This window comes from Lichenostomus cassidix, unplaced genomic scaffold, assembly GCF_008360975.1.
Source record: "Lichenostomus cassidix isolate B80296 unplaced genomic scaffold, HeHo_3.0 HiC_scaffold_742, whole genome shotgun sequence".
Taxonomy (NCBI): Eukaryota; Metazoa; Chordata; class Aves; order Passeriformes; family Meliphagidae; genus Lichenostomus; species Lichenostomus cassidix.
Window position 1 is genome coordinate 134,159 of NW_028147286.1, and position 15,883 is coordinate 150,041.

General features: G+C 47.9%; 2 long non-coding RNA genes and 2 other non-coding genes across 4 annotated transcripts in view; 1 reads left to right on the forward strand and 3 right to left on the reverse strand.

Moving 5' to 3' along the window:
- LOC146423447 (uncharacterized) overlaps window positions 1-15,883 on the forward strand; it is a 169,903-nt gene that overhangs the window by 107,343 nt on the left and 46,677 nt on the right. The gene's annotated exons all lie outside the window — the stretch shown is intronic.
- LOC146423451 (uncharacterized) lies at window positions 6,168-7,688 on the reverse strand. The gene is made up of 2 exons (XR_014847539.1): window positions 7,015-7,688; window positions 6,168-6,913 (listed from the first exon to the last, which is right to left on the reverse strand). It is a non-coding gene; the product is annotated as an uncharacterized LOC146423451 (long non-coding RNA).
- Window positions 9,645-9,835, reverse strand: LOC146423452 (U2 spliceosomal RNA). Its single transcript, XR_014847547.1, has one exon. It is a non-coding gene; the product is annotated as a U2 spliceosomal RNA (small nuclear RNA).
- Window positions 12,277-12,466, reverse strand: LOC146423453 (U2 spliceosomal RNA). Its single transcript, XR_014847545.1, has one exon. It is a non-coding gene; the product is annotated as a U2 spliceosomal RNA (small nuclear RNA).

Genomic DNA, 15,883 nt, shown 5'->3' on the forward strand with positions numbered 1-15,883 from the left:
CCCTTCCAATTTTATTTTATGACTATTTTACAGCTGCTTCTAGATATCTTCTCTCATAACCTACAAGGTACAAGGCAAATGTGATTCTGTGATTCTGTGAAATGTTTCATCTTATTTTTCTTTCCTTCTTTTCTGCAGGGTTTCAGACAGTTGGTTTATTGTGACACGTTAGCAGCCTTTTCTCAGCACTGCGCATTCAGAAGAATGAATTTTAATGAGACTAAGCTAGCAGAAGATCCATAAAGAAGATGCGATTATATTTTAAGTATTCATAAAAAAAGTTACATTAAATTTACACATTTTGATTTTGTCTGTGAGAGTCAAAAGAATTAGAGAGCATATTGCAGAGTCACAAACCATTTGGGATTGGAAGGGGACCTCTGGAGATACTGTAGTCCACCCCTTCTGCTCAAATAGCATCACTTAGAACAGAGTCCGCAGGATGGTGTCCAGGGAGCAGAACTTTTGAGATAGTTCCATATTTATAATGCAAATTTATCCTGGTTTTGATCCTAGGCAAATTTATAACCTGTGTCTCCATTTATTTTCGGTAGAATTTCTGTCAATAATCTGTAGAAATATAATAAACTTTTTTTAATAAGGTATAATTAACTTTTTTTAAATAAGGAAAAGAAAACTGGAGAAAGCAATATGCACTAGCTGGGGATCCTGTTATTGTAAGGTTAATAAGAGGCAATCTTTGGTTTTAATTGTTTTGTTCTGGTTTTAACCTTTGCATTCTCCTCAGTTTCACTTTAGAGTCACATCCTAATACCGATACTCTATTTTGGTTAGTCCAAGGACAAATAACTCCAGGGTTATTGAAGCCCATGTCAGCAGGAAACAGAAGAACAGCACTTAATACTAGTTACATTTATAGATATCAACCAAATCTGGGAGGAACAAATAAGTGTAAAGATATTAATACCATTAAAGGAACACATTACTTTATATGACGGCTGATAGTTGAAATAATCTGTAAAAAAGTATTTATAAGCTTAGTCAGTAAATTTTGTTTGCTAAATATAAGTTTAAATAAGGTATTCACCGCAGGGTGACACTGAGACAGTCAGTAAGGCAAAGTGAAGTACCTTGAACTGCTGTTAAGTATCCTGCACTGTTTTAGGAAGTATTAGTTCAAGTTAGTGATTTCTGCCGATAACTGAAAATGAAATAACTTCATTTTTCTCTTTAGTACTCCATGGAAAACCACAGTTCTGAAAATGATCCCAAAGTACTTTGTTAAAACAAAAACAAACTAGACATAGGAATGAGTCTGTGATTCTGTGAATCTCTCAAGGTTGTTTTTGCTATTTCTTTATTTTTCAAATAGCAATTAGTTTTCTAAAGAAATAATAAATCAATAAATCAATAAATAATATTTGTTTCGATTCGGGTTCCTTGCATAAACTACATTCACGCCTACTAGACTCTGTATTTAGCTTACCCTGACTTCCTGAAGTATTTGCAGGTGTGTTCTCAGAAGGGGATAATGGGCGGCTCGGTCGAGTCGTCCCACTGCTCGTCAACTTGTTTTCAATATTTAAAATGCTTGCTTTTTTATCTTTGAAGCTTTGGAGGCCTAGTGCATGGTGTAGCAAATAATGACATTTAAAAAGGCGGGTTTTCTCTGAGTCTGTAAATCGTGCTTAGTAGCAACTCTTGTTTCTGAGCGAAGAGAGAGAGAACAGTAGAGATGAAAGAAAAGAAGAGGAAAAAAAAGAGATTGGTGTTTTGTCAAGAAAAGCTCATGATGTTTTCCTCTGTTCAGGTTAGAAAATGATGAGTCCTATTTTCAGTTCCCAGTTCACAGCAGCAGAACACCAGGTAGTTATTTCTAGCATCTGTTTGACATAAAGTAAGGTATACCCTAAAGAGACACTCTTCATAAGCACAGCACCAGAAATACTGTTTGTATTAAATTGGACAACATGAATAATACAGAAGTCATGAATGTAAATTATTACTTGAATTTGGAGGAAATGGCAGTATTTCAGCCATTAAATAACAACTTTGCTTTATTTCAGGAAACAGAAAGTTATTAAGTTTTAAATCATATTGCTGCCATGGCTCAGATCGATTTCTGGCTCTGAAACTATCTAGAGTTAGTCCTTTGTACATTCCTGAAATTCTCGTGGCTTTTGAAAGATAAGACTTGAAAATCAGTTTTAAAAAAAAATTGTAACAATAAGATTTGGGGTGTTTTTTTCTTCTGTAAAGGGGAAGATAAAATGGAAATAATTGTTCTTTAGGCTAACTAAATGGAAGTGATAGCAAGGTAGCCACAGTCTAGATTAAGACACTTTTCAGGAAGTCCAATTAAGAGTAGGTTAATGCCCCTCTTTTATGTCCCATGCAAAACACGTGAAATATTGTTAAAGCCCACTCACTCCTTATCCTTAACTTTCTTGTTCCAGTTCTCAATTAATTTTCTTTTCTCAGAAATAAAAATTTTAATCAGCATATACAAGAACACCAATCACTGATGGTAATTACCGGAAGTGAAATACCTTTTTTCATTACAGTGTTTTTTTCCCAGAAAACTGGACTGAGTGGATTGATTTAACCCAGAGGTGATCTAGTGTATCTTGAGGCTCGTTATGAAGGGTTGTCAGATGGTTTTTATGATGTGAGGAGGCATTTGTCACGGTGTGCAGGACAGAAGGGTGGAAAAGTTTGTTATGTGTGTAAAAGAGGCCCTATTTGCAGCCTGGTAGAAATGTGGCATTGTACCTGAAAAGTGTGCATGCTGTAGGAATCCTGTGAGATGAAAGGTGTGAAGAAGCAGAACTCTGTGTGCACTTGGATTCCTCCAATCTGCCTATCTTACCTGAGGGTGGCGATGTGCCATCGCTGTGTAAAAGAGCCATCGATTGCCAGCCAGGTGCCCACGGGCAAACGTGGGATTTTGTATCATAAAGTTGTGCAAATGTCAGGATTTGTGCCAGACAGAAGCGGCTAGGAGCTAGGCCTGAGGCTGGCCTTGGACTCCTGGGTCTGTTGTGCCAAGTGTGTGCAAGGATTTCCTAGCCGTTCAAAAGAGGCAGTGGTTTGAAGCAGGTTCGATCAGCAGGAAGAGGGAGGGAGATCACAGTCACGGGCCATGGTGGAAACCTTTTCAAGTAAGGTTAGAGTCCTAATTGAAAGAGTAAATACCTTGTGTGGCTTATGTGGCAAATAAGATGAGATGAATGACATGTTGCCAGTGAACTGTAAAGAAGTCACAGTGAAAGTGCTGACATCTAAACGTAAGTTTTCTCCCTAGGTTTTGAGAAGGATCCCTGTCAGGCTGCAGTGCGTTAGGCTAACCTAATACCAGAGCTGTGGTGATCAGACAGGTGTTATTTTCATAAAGGGAAGTAAAGTATTTCTCATATGTTTTGATCACAGTGATGGGAGCTCATCTACGCCAAATACTTTTATCAGAAGCGTGGCCTGGGCCGTTCACATGTTCAGACCGAACGATTATACAATCAGCACACCTGCAAATGATCCCTCTGGGCATTTTCCTTGCTTCTATGTAATGTGGCTGAGCGGAAGAGTGACACCAAACACACAAAAAAAAAAACCCCAACACAAAAAAAACACAACACCCAACCAAAAACCAAAACACAAACACAAAACCCCAAAACACAAACCCCCCAAACACAAAACCCCAACCCACCCACAACCCAACAACACCACACCCCAACCAAACCCCCCAAACAACCAAAAAAACCCCCCAAAACAAAAAACAAAAACAAAAAACAAAAACCAAATTGGAACAGAGGCTGAGAATCAGCCACCCTGTGAGTTGTATGTCATTTGCTATTGCGTTCGAAGTAAACTTTCTGAACCATCTTTTGGTGTATCATATAGGGAACAGGGGAGGATGGTTATTGCAGTTTCTTCAGCAACATGAGCTATGTTATTTGTTTAACATGGCATTGAAAGAGTTAGCAAAAGTTGTTTGTTTCTGTTAGGCCATTTGAAAGCTAAAGTTGTGTACCTGGATAATTGATGAGGTGGTGTTCTGTAAGGCTTGTACAATGGAGCCTTAGGAATCAGATCCAATCCCGAAGTGTATTTCTGTAGGCTATGCATGTGGTATGCAGTTCACAGACAGATAATAGGTATGTGGAGGTATAAGGCCAAGCACCTTATTTCCTGTTGTGCATTAGGTAAAATAAGTGGAGAAATGTGTACCAGTTTTGAGGTCAGCCTAGCCAAATTTTTAATGCAAGAAGTGTTAGCAACATAATTCAAAGGCAGAAGTTTTGTAGAGTTGCAAGTGCTGGTGTTCTTTATTGAAATGGATAGAGAGTTGATGTGGCAATATCTGTATGTATTGAGGCAGATTTTGAAAGCGTGGTAAATGTTGTGGAAGGGCAAGTATTTCCTGAAGTTTTTGTAGAGTTTGTAGCCATAGCTGTAGGTTTATGCAGCTGTGGTGGATGGGCATGTTGTGGGTGGATTGTGTGCTGTGATGAGGCAGATGGGGAAGTATCAGTTGAGCAGTGGTTGTGGATGAGTGAGAATTGCAGGTAGGTCCTTGAAGAAGCATTCAAAAGAGCAATGGTGAGATGGGAAGAGCAGGTAGCTAAAGAGTAAAGTACAACGTCTTGAGGCAGGGAAGATAGTTGAAGTGTGATTTGTTAGTGTTTGTGAGGATGTGGTGTGTTTGTATTGATGTAGTTGTTTGGAGAGGTGTTGTGTGGATGTGAGAGGCATTTGTTAAGTGTGGTGTGAGGGTTTAGTGTTGTTAGTTGGTTGTAAAATGTGTGTAGTAATGTCATGGAGTGTAGCTATGTGTATTTAGTTGTTTGTTGTATGTTTGTAGTGTGTGGTGTTGTTAGTTGGTTGTGTATTTAGTTGTTTGTAGTAGGTGAGGTGTGTTGTTGTTTTTGTGTTGTGTTTTCAAAGGGAGAGATGTGTGTTTTTGAAGAGGTGAGTTTTGTTGGTTTTGCATGTTTGTAGGTGGAAAAAAGCGTTTTTGGTGCCTTCCACCCCTGCCATGCGCCGGCCCCGATTTTCGGTGGGTGTGGGGGGGTATCCCAGGAGGCCCCTCCGGGGGCCGCCATCCCCCCCCTCTGCGGGGAGGTGCCGCGGCAGCCCCCCCGCGCCGCCGGCCCCACACGGGCTGCCCCCCCTGGCGGGGGGGCCCCGCCTCAGCAGCGCCACCTTCTGGCTTACGTGCCTTAGTTACGTTCCAGGGGGGTAGACGGGCCCGGTGGGCTCCCAGACTACTTGGTCATGACGTGCCTAGCACACGCACGGGGGAGTCTGCGGTGGGACTGGAACCCCTCAAGTGCAGAGATTCGGCTTATGGCCATACCCACCGAGCCAGAGTGGCTCCCTAATTTTAAAGCCTTTTTTTGGGACCATATCTTCTTCGCTGCACAATGAGGTCAACAAAGCCCTGCCCACCTCTCCGTCCCCGGGTCTGCGTCCGTCACTGTACTCCACCTACTGTTCCGCCCCTCGTCCCTCCCTTGGCCCCGCCCCTGTGGTCTGTCGGCCCAGCACAAAGCCACGCCTCTGGTAGTCTCTACACCCCGCCCCTCGACGTCACGGGGCTCGGAACACAGCCACGACCCTGGTGCTCCCCGCACCCCGCCCAAGAACCCGCCCCTCGGTGCCCCCTCAGTCCGCCCAAAGCTACGCCTGCCTCCGCCCGCCCGTCGCTATGGCAACACGGGAGCCGAGGCTTTTTTACCATTTTACTTTTTTTACAATTTTTGGAGCTCCTTTGCTATAGAATTTTACTAAGGTTGAGTGCCTGATTTTTACACGTTTTCCCTCAACTGTATTAGCAGAAATTACCATTCTTTCAAATCTTAGGGGGTCTTTTTACCACTTCTTGAAAACACAACAATTTACAATTCTTGAAAAACAAAACACATTTTGGGGGATACTGCAGCACTAGCATACAGCTGTTTCTCACAGCTATGTCCATTTTGCTCATCTCTTTCTACAGTATTTCCTAAGGGCTTCTACTATGTATCGCTGGGTTTTTTCACTTGTTTCATGGCTGCATTCACTTCTGTTTGCATGTGTTACCCCATGCTGTGCTTTTGCAGGGATCACTTCTGTGGTCTTGGGGTTTTTTTCCCACCTCTACACTACTGCCATGTGTTTACTAGTGTCACCCAATCTGCAGAAAACAGTACAAAAACTCTCCAACAACATTTTCATGTTACACACTCAAGGCATTACTTTATTTTGTGGTCAGGATGTACCACAGCAATCATCTCATCCACCCATAGCCCGGGTGTGCAGAGACAGTCATTCCAGAATACATAGCTTTTACTCCGTTTCTCAGATATTGCATACAGTAAAAGTACAGAGGAAAGCATTGGCTCAGTGTTCATTCCTCCAAAGTTGATCAAACTCCCCATATTCAGTCTCTCATTGGACTCTAATCTCCTTGCCTCTGATGCTAATGACATTCTTCAGTTGTTCTTAGCAGTCTTTTTTCTGGGCCAGGATGTCTTCAGCCCTGCTGCAGGTGCTCTGGCCTAGCTGCTTGTGATATCCATCATGTCTTCTGGAGAATCACAAGTTCCTGCTGGATGTTCTGTTCATGTTCTTTATCTTTCTGCTTATCTTTGGGGGCACTCCCAATCTCTTGGTATGCTGACTTCACCAGACATCATCTGGCACAACATTACCCTGCAAGAAACCTAAAATTCCTTTTCCCAGGGGAAACCCAAACAAAATCTTTGACTCCAGTTACACAACATTTTTAACCTGATACATTTTCCAACAGTAGCACTCAGTCACAACAATTTTCCTTCAGTAGCCTTTCATGTCATTTTGTTTTCAACATCTTTTGGAACAGAACAGATGCCATCTTTCTCTTCTCTACGCATGCCACATCACCACAATATCCTCGCAGGGACCGCCAACTCCAGCAGCAGCGAAACACCACCATCTGTAAGAGAACACAACATACATGTCAGTCATTTCTGAACAGCTCCGCACATGTGCAAGTCCAACTGCCTCACGCCGTCTTTTCCTTGGCTTCCTACCCACCAGCTGCCTGCTTAAGTCCTGACACAGGGGAGGGCTTCAGGCCTGCTCAGCAATGCCTGCCCATGACACTTTCACAGTATTATACCATTTCTCACACAGGTGCACCATCCCTGACCCCATGCACATGTCATCCCACTGGAACCACCAACTCTAACATGTTCTACTCATTCTCACCGCTTTGGAATCTTTCCTTATTGCTCCCATCTCCTGGGCTTCTTCACACTTGCCTACAGCAAAGGCTGCCTAACAGTGCATGCACTCCATTCTCTGCAGAGTTCCAATTCCATTCCAGGGATGGTCATCACACACTCCTCATTCTTCCTCATCCAAACATTCATATCTCACTCCATCCACAAATTTCCCTCAAGACAGATACTTTGCAGTGACCTTCAGCCAGCTGATTACATCCAGGCAAAGTTATTATTAAGTCCTCTCACCTTCTGGGAGAGGTGTGTATGCACAGAAGCCAAAGCCTGCAGCTGCCCTCCAAGTTGTCCAAGCCTCAGTATGCAGCAGGCCAAGAGGATACGCTTGCAGGAAGCAGGTTTGTACCCATTCTCCCCCAGCTCAGGGGGGAACGGGAGGCCTTTGCCTACATGCTGTCATCTCTGCTCACAGGCCATAATGCTGTGGGCTGCTGACCCATTCAGAATGAACAATTACACAACCAGTACCTCCCAAGAACCCCTTAGAGCATCTTCCTCGCTTTTGTGTGACTCGGCTAAGCGGAATAGCACGTGGAACATACACTGTAAGTTACCCACCATATGAGCCATGCAGCATTTTGTGCCAAGGCTGACATAAACCCTACGAAGCCTCATGCAGTGCCTCACCGAGGGTGCAGGGGAGGAAGGTCAAGACAGTTACCCTTCGGTATTTAAAATGACAGATGTGCTTTCTTTCAGATGACATTGAAAGAACCAGTAAGGTTTCACTTCTTTCTTGCAGGCCACGCGAAAGCTAAATTTCTGCACATGCCTATTCTAGGAGGTGCACTTCACGGCAGCTCTCAGAATGTAGCCGCACGAATCGGGTTTAACGCTGAAACGTTTTTCAGCAGGCCACGTGTGCGTTACGCAGTCTACACACAGGTAATAACTAAGTTCAGGTATAAAGCTTAACACCTTATTTACTGTCCAGTATTTATGAAAATATTTGGAGAAACGTGTAGCAGTTTTGAGATCGGTATTGCCAAAGTTTGTAATGTAAGAAGTGGTAGCACCATCATCCAAACCTGTATTTTTTAAAGAATTTAAAATGATGGTGTTCTGGATTGAAATTGATACAGACCTTATCTGTAATTTTTTCTATGTATTCCTACAGATTTTACAAGCATGGGCAATCTTATGTAGGGGAAAGTAATTCATGAAGTTTTTCTATTATTTGTATCCATACCTGGAACTTTGTACGGTATAGAATGGTATTTTCCGGGTGCATTCTGTGACACGACAAGCAAGAGGGAGAAGCAGCACTTCAGGATTTGTTCCCCCGTACTGATAATTGCAGTCCTTCCAATGTGCATTAAAACGAAGAGATATGAGAAGGTAAGAGCAGGAAGAAAAAGAGAAAAAAAAACCATCGTGAGGTAAGGAACTCCTGCAATTTTTCTGTTGTCCATTTCTTGTTTTTTAGGGAAGGACACATATCCAGGTGGCCGCAGTTTGTCGCAGCAGAAGTAGTGGCCTTTTTGAGTTTCAGCAATAAATAATTTTTCATGTGTTGTATGTGAAGTAGCTGAAACATGTTCCATAATTACAAAATCACAGGCTAAAACCACCTTTTTGTTAGATGTTGCAAACATTTTCTGTCTTGCAGCAAAGCTGTTTACTACCTTTATGGCCGGCCATTTATTCCCAAGCCACAGTATAGTACCCAGTGCCTTACGAATGCTGCTACCCAAGTGAAGGAGATGACTTAAGTATCTAGTAAGAAGAAAGTATACCAGAAAAAAGAGAATTGAAAGAAGCAGCCACTGTTGATATGGACCATCGTGGCGCTGCAGCCATCACGTCAGTCACAGACAGGCCTGTAAGAGTTTTCTGTAAACAGCGAGAATGAAGCTCAGAAGTGCTGTGGAAGCAGGTGGTTTGACTTGCTAAAGAATAGAAAGATACGTTATGAATTGACATACTTACTCTCGCTCTCTCCACCATTCGGGTATTTCCGGTAGCACCTGCAGAAGCAGACTTGCGCTGTCCCTTTTCACTGTAACCTACTTATTAATCTCCCCGTTATTAGCGCCCTATAACAGGGCCCCTGGGACAGGCGGGGCTAAGGCACGAGATGTTGCGGGCGCTGAGGCAGAAGGACGGACGGGATCCACAACCTACAGCGCTGCCTTCGCGGCACCTTCGGAAGCGCCACAAACCTTTTGTCACATAATAACGTCTGATATTGCGACAAATATACATAGCAGTTAAGCAACCGCTCTCTCCTTGTGCTTTTTCACTACCGTAATGTCCCCGTGCGGGGTGCGCCGTTTTGCCGGGAAGATGCACCGGGCGTGAGAGCGAGCTCCGGGTTGACAGCGAGCCCCTGCCAGGAACTCGCGGGAGGAATACCCACAGACTTGTGATGTTTAGTGTTTCCGAATGCATTTAGTCTGTGTTTGGTAGTCGAAAGGTCCCCGGTGGGGATGCACCGCTGCCGGAGGCACCGCAATACCGGGACGATGTGCGGAGCCGAGGGAGCAAGCTTTGGACCCAACTCCCGAGCTCAAATACCCGCTTAACATAAAGTCCTCTCACCAAGGACGTACCCAAAACCGAATAAATAACTATAAACACTACACTCGATCTTAGCCAAACGGCCGAGCGGCGATGACAATCTCCTTCCCCCACTCCCGGCGGCACCCCGCTCGACAAACACACACCTCGCTGTCTCCCCCGCGCCGCCCCGCACCTCCTTTCCAGCAATTTAGAGACTCTTTCCCGCTGTGTTCCCGCACTGTCAGCACATGTTTCTGAAGCACTGACCCGAAATCACGGCGGTGCTCTGGGTCTCTAATATGCATCACCCCGCCGCTCCGGCCGGCCGCGCGGGAAGCTCGCGAGGCGCTGGGAGCTCCGGGAGAGGCGGAAAGGCTCGGGAGCTGCAGGAGTTTTTTCATGGATTCTCGGCGCGGCCAGCGGGGCCGGACAGGCCGGCAGAGGCACGGCGAAGGTGCCGCGCTCGGGCTTTTGGCCGCTCGGACCATGCGGTTGGATTTGCCGAGCCGGGGCCGAGAGGAGCTGCGGGGATTTGTGTGGGGAAAAATGGAAAAAAGGTCTTTTTTCGGGGACTCAGGAAAGGCTTGAAACCCCATTTCCCCCCCGCGCCCCCCGCGCACCGAGGCCTAAACTCTGCAAATCCCCCAATAAAGCTCTCAAGATGCCATTCGCGCCGCTAAGGAATCGAGTTTGCCTCACCGACCTTCATCCGCCATGATGCCGCCGATCGCTGCGCGCAGTGATCTAATTTGCATGGCCGGACCTCTTTTCCCCAGACGCCATTCATGCGGGATTGTGCTTTAATTTGCATGACCCCGCCCCTTTACCGAGACTGCAACTCGCGCCGCGTTTCGGCTAGTTTGCATAACCCCGCCCATTTCCCCCAAGAGGCCGTTCGCGCATGAGGTAATCTAAATTAGCATAACCGCGCCCCTTTCTCCCAAGATGCCGTTCGCGCATGAGGTAATCTAAATTAGCATAACCCCGCCCCTTTCTCCCAAGATGCCGTTCGCGCATGAGGTAATCCAAATTAGCATAACCCCGCCCCTTTCTCCCAAGATGCCGTTCGCGCATGAGGTAATCTAAATTAGCATAACCCCGCCCCTTTCTCCCAAGATGCCGTTCGCGCATGAGGTAATCTAAATTAGCATAACCCCGCCCCTTTCTCCCAAGATGCCGTTCGCGCATGAGGTAATCTAAATTAGCATAACCCCGCCCCTTTCTCCCAAGATGCCGTTCGCGCATGAGGTAATCTAAATTAGCATAACCCCGCCCCTTTCTCCCAAGATGCCGTTCGGGCATGAGGTAATCGAAATTAGCATAACCCCGCCCCTTTCTCCCAAGATGCCGTTCGGGCATGAGGTAATCTAAATTAGCATAACCCCGCCTTTCTTTCCCAAGATGCCGTTCGGGCATGAGGTAATCTAAATTAGCATAACCCCGCCTTTCCTTCCCAAGATGCCGTTCGCGCATGAGGTAATCTAAATTTGCATAACCCCGCCCCTTTCTCCCAAGATGCCGTTCGCGCATGAGGTAATCGAAATTAGCATAACCCCGCCTTTTTTCCCAAGATGCCTTTTGCACATGAGGTAATCTAAATTAGCATAATTCCGCCCCTTTCTCCCAAGATGCCGTTCGTGCATGCGGTCATCCAAATTAGCATAACCCCGCCCCTTACTCCCATGAAGCCACTCCCTCCCGGCGTTCTCTCATTTGCATAACCACTCCTGCCCCCCCAAACCCTGCCCATGCCCTTCTAATTTGCATATTCCCTCATGAGGCGCGGCTCGGGCCAAGGCCGCTCTGCCGGGCAGGTTCGGAACAGATGGGATCGGGGATTTCTTGCCCCTTTTGAGGCTTTTCGGGGGCAGCAGAGGGCTGCGGTAAGAGCAGGGGAGGGGGGAAATCCCGGGGAGGACGCGGGGAACGCCCGAAAATCCCCCAAAATTGTCACATCGCCCCCAAAATTCCTGAGGAAACCGGGGAAGGTCGGGAGGGGCTTTAGGGAATTTTCCGGCTTTGGGGACTCCGGGATCGCCTAGGTCACCCCAGGACCTCCCAGCCGCTGCCGAAGCGGCTGTGATGAAGCTCTGCACCTTTTTTACTTTACAAATAAACAAAATCGGTGTTTTTAAAAAGAATTGAGATTTTTATTTGCATCGTAGAAACATCCGCGGTCAAAGAGCTGCAAAAAGAAAGCCGTGCGGCTCCCCCGCCCCGCTGCTCACCTCCTTCACGTGTTTATGTGACAAAACTGCCCCAAATCCCCTCCCAGATTCATTTAAATGACATTAATGTCCTCCATTACCCTGATATAAATCGGAAACCCCCTCAGAAAGCGGCGAGATCCCGGAGTTTAACCCAAATAGCACGCAAAAGCACGGGGGAAGCGCCGCCATTTCGCCGCACCCTGCGAGGAGAAGGGAGGAGAGAATCACAGCCGCCCGAGCTTTGGCAGCTTCTCAGGGGTCCGGAGAGCTGCGGTTTACCCTTAAGTGCGGATAATCACGTTGACTCGGGTTTAAATCTGTTTTTAACCGACCAGAGGTCCCCGGCGGGGTGCACCGTTCCCGGAGGCACCGCAATACCCAGACCATGCGCGGGGCGGAGGGAGCAAGCTCCGGATCCGACTCCCGAGCCCAAAAATCCTGTAATATAAAGTCCTCCCATCGAGGACGTATCAGATATTGAACTGATAAGAACAGATATTACACTTGATCTTAGCCAGAAAGGCGAGGAACGATACACAGGGAATTCCAAAGGCGGTCCCCACCCGCTCTCGCCCCTGACTCGCCCACCGCCCTCGCGTTGTTCCCGAGCTCCTCCCACGCTGCATTCCGCGCTCCCCTGCCCGCGCCTCACAAGCACAGAGCCCTGGAAGCCCGCAAATCTCACAGCCACCCTTCCGAGCAGCCCCTTTGTGCTGTGACTGTTGAATCCGCACAGCCCCACCCCTGGCTCTCCCTCCCGTCCGCATTCGGGTTCCGCCCCGGCAAAGAGGGGGCGCCGGGGGAGGCGCCGGGGGAGGCGCCGGGGGAGGCGCCGGGGGAGGCGCCGGGGGAGGCGCCGGGGGAGGCGCCGGGGGAGGCGCCGGGGGAGGCGCCGGGGGAGGCGCCGGGGGAGGCGCCGGGGGCGGCGCCGGGGGAGGCGCCGGGGGAGGCGCCGGGGGAGGCGCCGGGGGAGGCGCCGGGGGAGGCGCCGGGGGAGGCGCCGGGGGAGGCGCCGGGGGAGGCGCCGGGGGAGGCGCCGGGGGAGGCGCCGGGGGAGGCGCCGGGGGAGGCGCCGGGGGAGGCGCCGGGGGAGGCGCCGGGGGAGGCGCCGGGGGAGGCGCCGGGGGAGGCGCCGGGGGAAGGCGCCGGGGGAGGCGCCGGGGGAGGCGCCGGGGGAGGCGTGCGGCCACGGGGGCGGGAGCGGAGCCGCAGCCGGTGGTACGGCTCGTGTCCCTGCGGGCAGCGGCAGCGTGTCTGTGAATCGTCCCCAAAGCCGCCTGCCTCCCCGCGCCCCGCTGAGCCTGCTCGGGTGTCCCAGCGGGGTCCTGTCAGGGACAGATCACCTTTGCTTTTTCTAAGGTCTGTGATGAATAGTTTAGAAAAGTGGCAGCGAGATTTTTCGTAATTGTAATTTATTTGCGTTTGAAGTGTGAAGCGTGTGTCATTGTTTTGTGCTTTTTAGCAGTTTCCATGCGAGGATAAATGCGGTGGAAGAAGGCAAATGAAGCCAAGAGGCTGGAATAGGATGCTTGAGGCCCATGACAAGCAGAAGTCAGAAAATAATTAAAACCCCAGGTTATAAAAATACCAAAGTAAAAGCCCAAAGGGTATTGTGAGCTGCTAGACCGTGCTCAGAGAAATCCCAAACACCTGTCCCGTTTTCCTATTGTCAGTTGAACATGCAAAAATCTAAGAGTTGCCCCAAGGATCCTGTCAGTGGGAGGTGGTCATGGGATAACCTGTTTTTGAAGGCATTTTCCACACCCTTAAAAGTGTGGATAGGCGTAGCGTTCGGTACGAGCCGGGCTGCAGTTGCATTCCAAAAAGCGTGTTCTTCGGTCACTAAAATTTCTGGGTTTTTGGTGGGTTTTCCTGAGAAATGCCTTGTATCCCTCTGAGCTTTGCTTTGCAAAGCACTGAACGATTTTTATGGTTCTGCAGGGACCTCTGCCTGGAATGTCCTGGGTGTCCCGGTTCAGCTGCCTAGGGTGGCATGAAGGTGGTGCTGAAGATGCCAATCATCACTGGCCTGGATAAATTTTGGCTGCAGGAGCTGCCAGCAAGCAGGCTCTTCAGAGGCAGAGCTTGCCAGGATGGCAAGACTGTCATTGTTGCAGTCCCCAAAGCAGTATCCAACGTGAGTAGTTGCAGAGTTCTCTAAAAGAAGTGTGCCATTTGTTACGGTTTTGGGCCCAGTGGGTCTAAGGTGGCTTTTATTAAACTGGAGAGCCGGATTTTTTAGTCCTGCTGAGAGAGTCCAGCGTCACCTTATGAAGCAAGGAAAAGCTGCGTGGTAAGTGCAGGCTGATGCAATTTAGTCCCCATGATTCCTTTAATAAATAAACTCCTAATGAAAAGTGTGAATGTGTTAATTATTTCTCTGTTTGATCAGCAATAGAGTGCATTAGTAAACATTTGTGGGAGAGGCATGGGGAGCAGCAGAAGGGAGAAGGGTGTGGGAGACAGAGCCGGTCCCAAGGCGGGTTGCTGGCGGTGGCATAGGAGGGGATGTCAGATACAGGTAAATGTGTACAGGGTGCAGAGCCCCAGGGTAGCGCCTCTGCTGGGGGAGTGAGAGCGTGTCCAGGACAGGTGGGGTATGGAGCAGTGAGCCCTAACCGGGATGGGGGGTGAATCCGTGGGATATGGGCAGAGTCCTGGCTACCGTGTGAATTGTTACCACACAAGGTTAGTGGAGCCGAAGGTCACCCCAGGAGAGGTGCAGCCCCCAGTCCCTATTGCTGAGTCCCACCACAGGCTTACAAAACCAGGATTTGGGCTCCAGAGCTGACAGGTGTTGTGTTGTCCAGGGCAGCACTTGGCACCACAGGGCTGTAGGGGGCTGTGGAGCGGGTGGGGGGCCGTGGCCTGTTAGCTGAAAGGAAGGATGAGTGAGAGGTATTGAGGGCAGTGGGTGATGCAGCCGTCCGCATCCCAGAGTCCCATCCAAACCCACCTCTTTCAGAGTGTGCCTAAGAACATCTGCCGTGTAATCTTGTGCCTGCAGGAGGAATTTTTGCCAGGGCAGCTGTGTCTAACCCCAAGGTGAACCTATATCCCATACGGGTCTAGGTAGGATCTGGGCTGGTGACAGCCGTGGTATAGTTGCCCGTGATCCCCCAGAACCCAGATTTGAGGTCAGAATTTGCAATTTTTGTAATGTAAGAAGGGGTAGCACCAAAGCCAGAAGTTTTTAAAAGTTCAAAGTGTGTCTGTTCAGCATTGAAATGGATACATACTTGATCAGGAGAGTTTTTTAATGTATTTTGTTAGATTTTACAGACATGAGGAATTTCTTTGAAGGCATAGAATTTCATTTATTTAGTGTATTGTTCGTATGAATACCTGGAGGTTTTCTACAGCTACAGAGCGGCATCTCGCGTCTGGATTTTGTTCCACGGTGAGCCAGAGGGAGAAGCAGCACTTCCCAAATTCTTCTGGAGCAGTGCTAATTGCAGTCCTTTAAACATGCATTAAAAAGGCAACATGTGAAATGGGAAGAGCAATTAGGAAACGAGGAAAAAGAAATGTTGAGCTAGGGAGGTGTTGCCATTTTTCTGTTGTTCCTTTATGACAGTGATCTTGTAGGCAGTAAGAAAAGTATTAGGATTTGAATAACGGAGGGTATGAAATGGAGCTAAAGTGTAGGTAAGGAAAGGAAAATGCTATTGTAAAATCTTCCTTGGGGCAGCATGCAGATGAGGCAGAGAGAGAAAATTTTTGGAAAAAAAAGCTTTGGAAGTGATTGACTGGAGAGCAGCTGGCACAGCTGCTGTAGGTGCTTTCAGAGTACTTCCTTTGCAAGAAAGATCTAATGCCTCAAAAGCAAATGGCTCAGCTATCATCTTGAAAACAGCGACAACCTCCCAGAAAGATCGAAAAATCTCCAATAATACACTGGAGTTATTCAAGGCCAGGTTGGATGGAGCTTGGAGCAATCTGGTTTAGTGG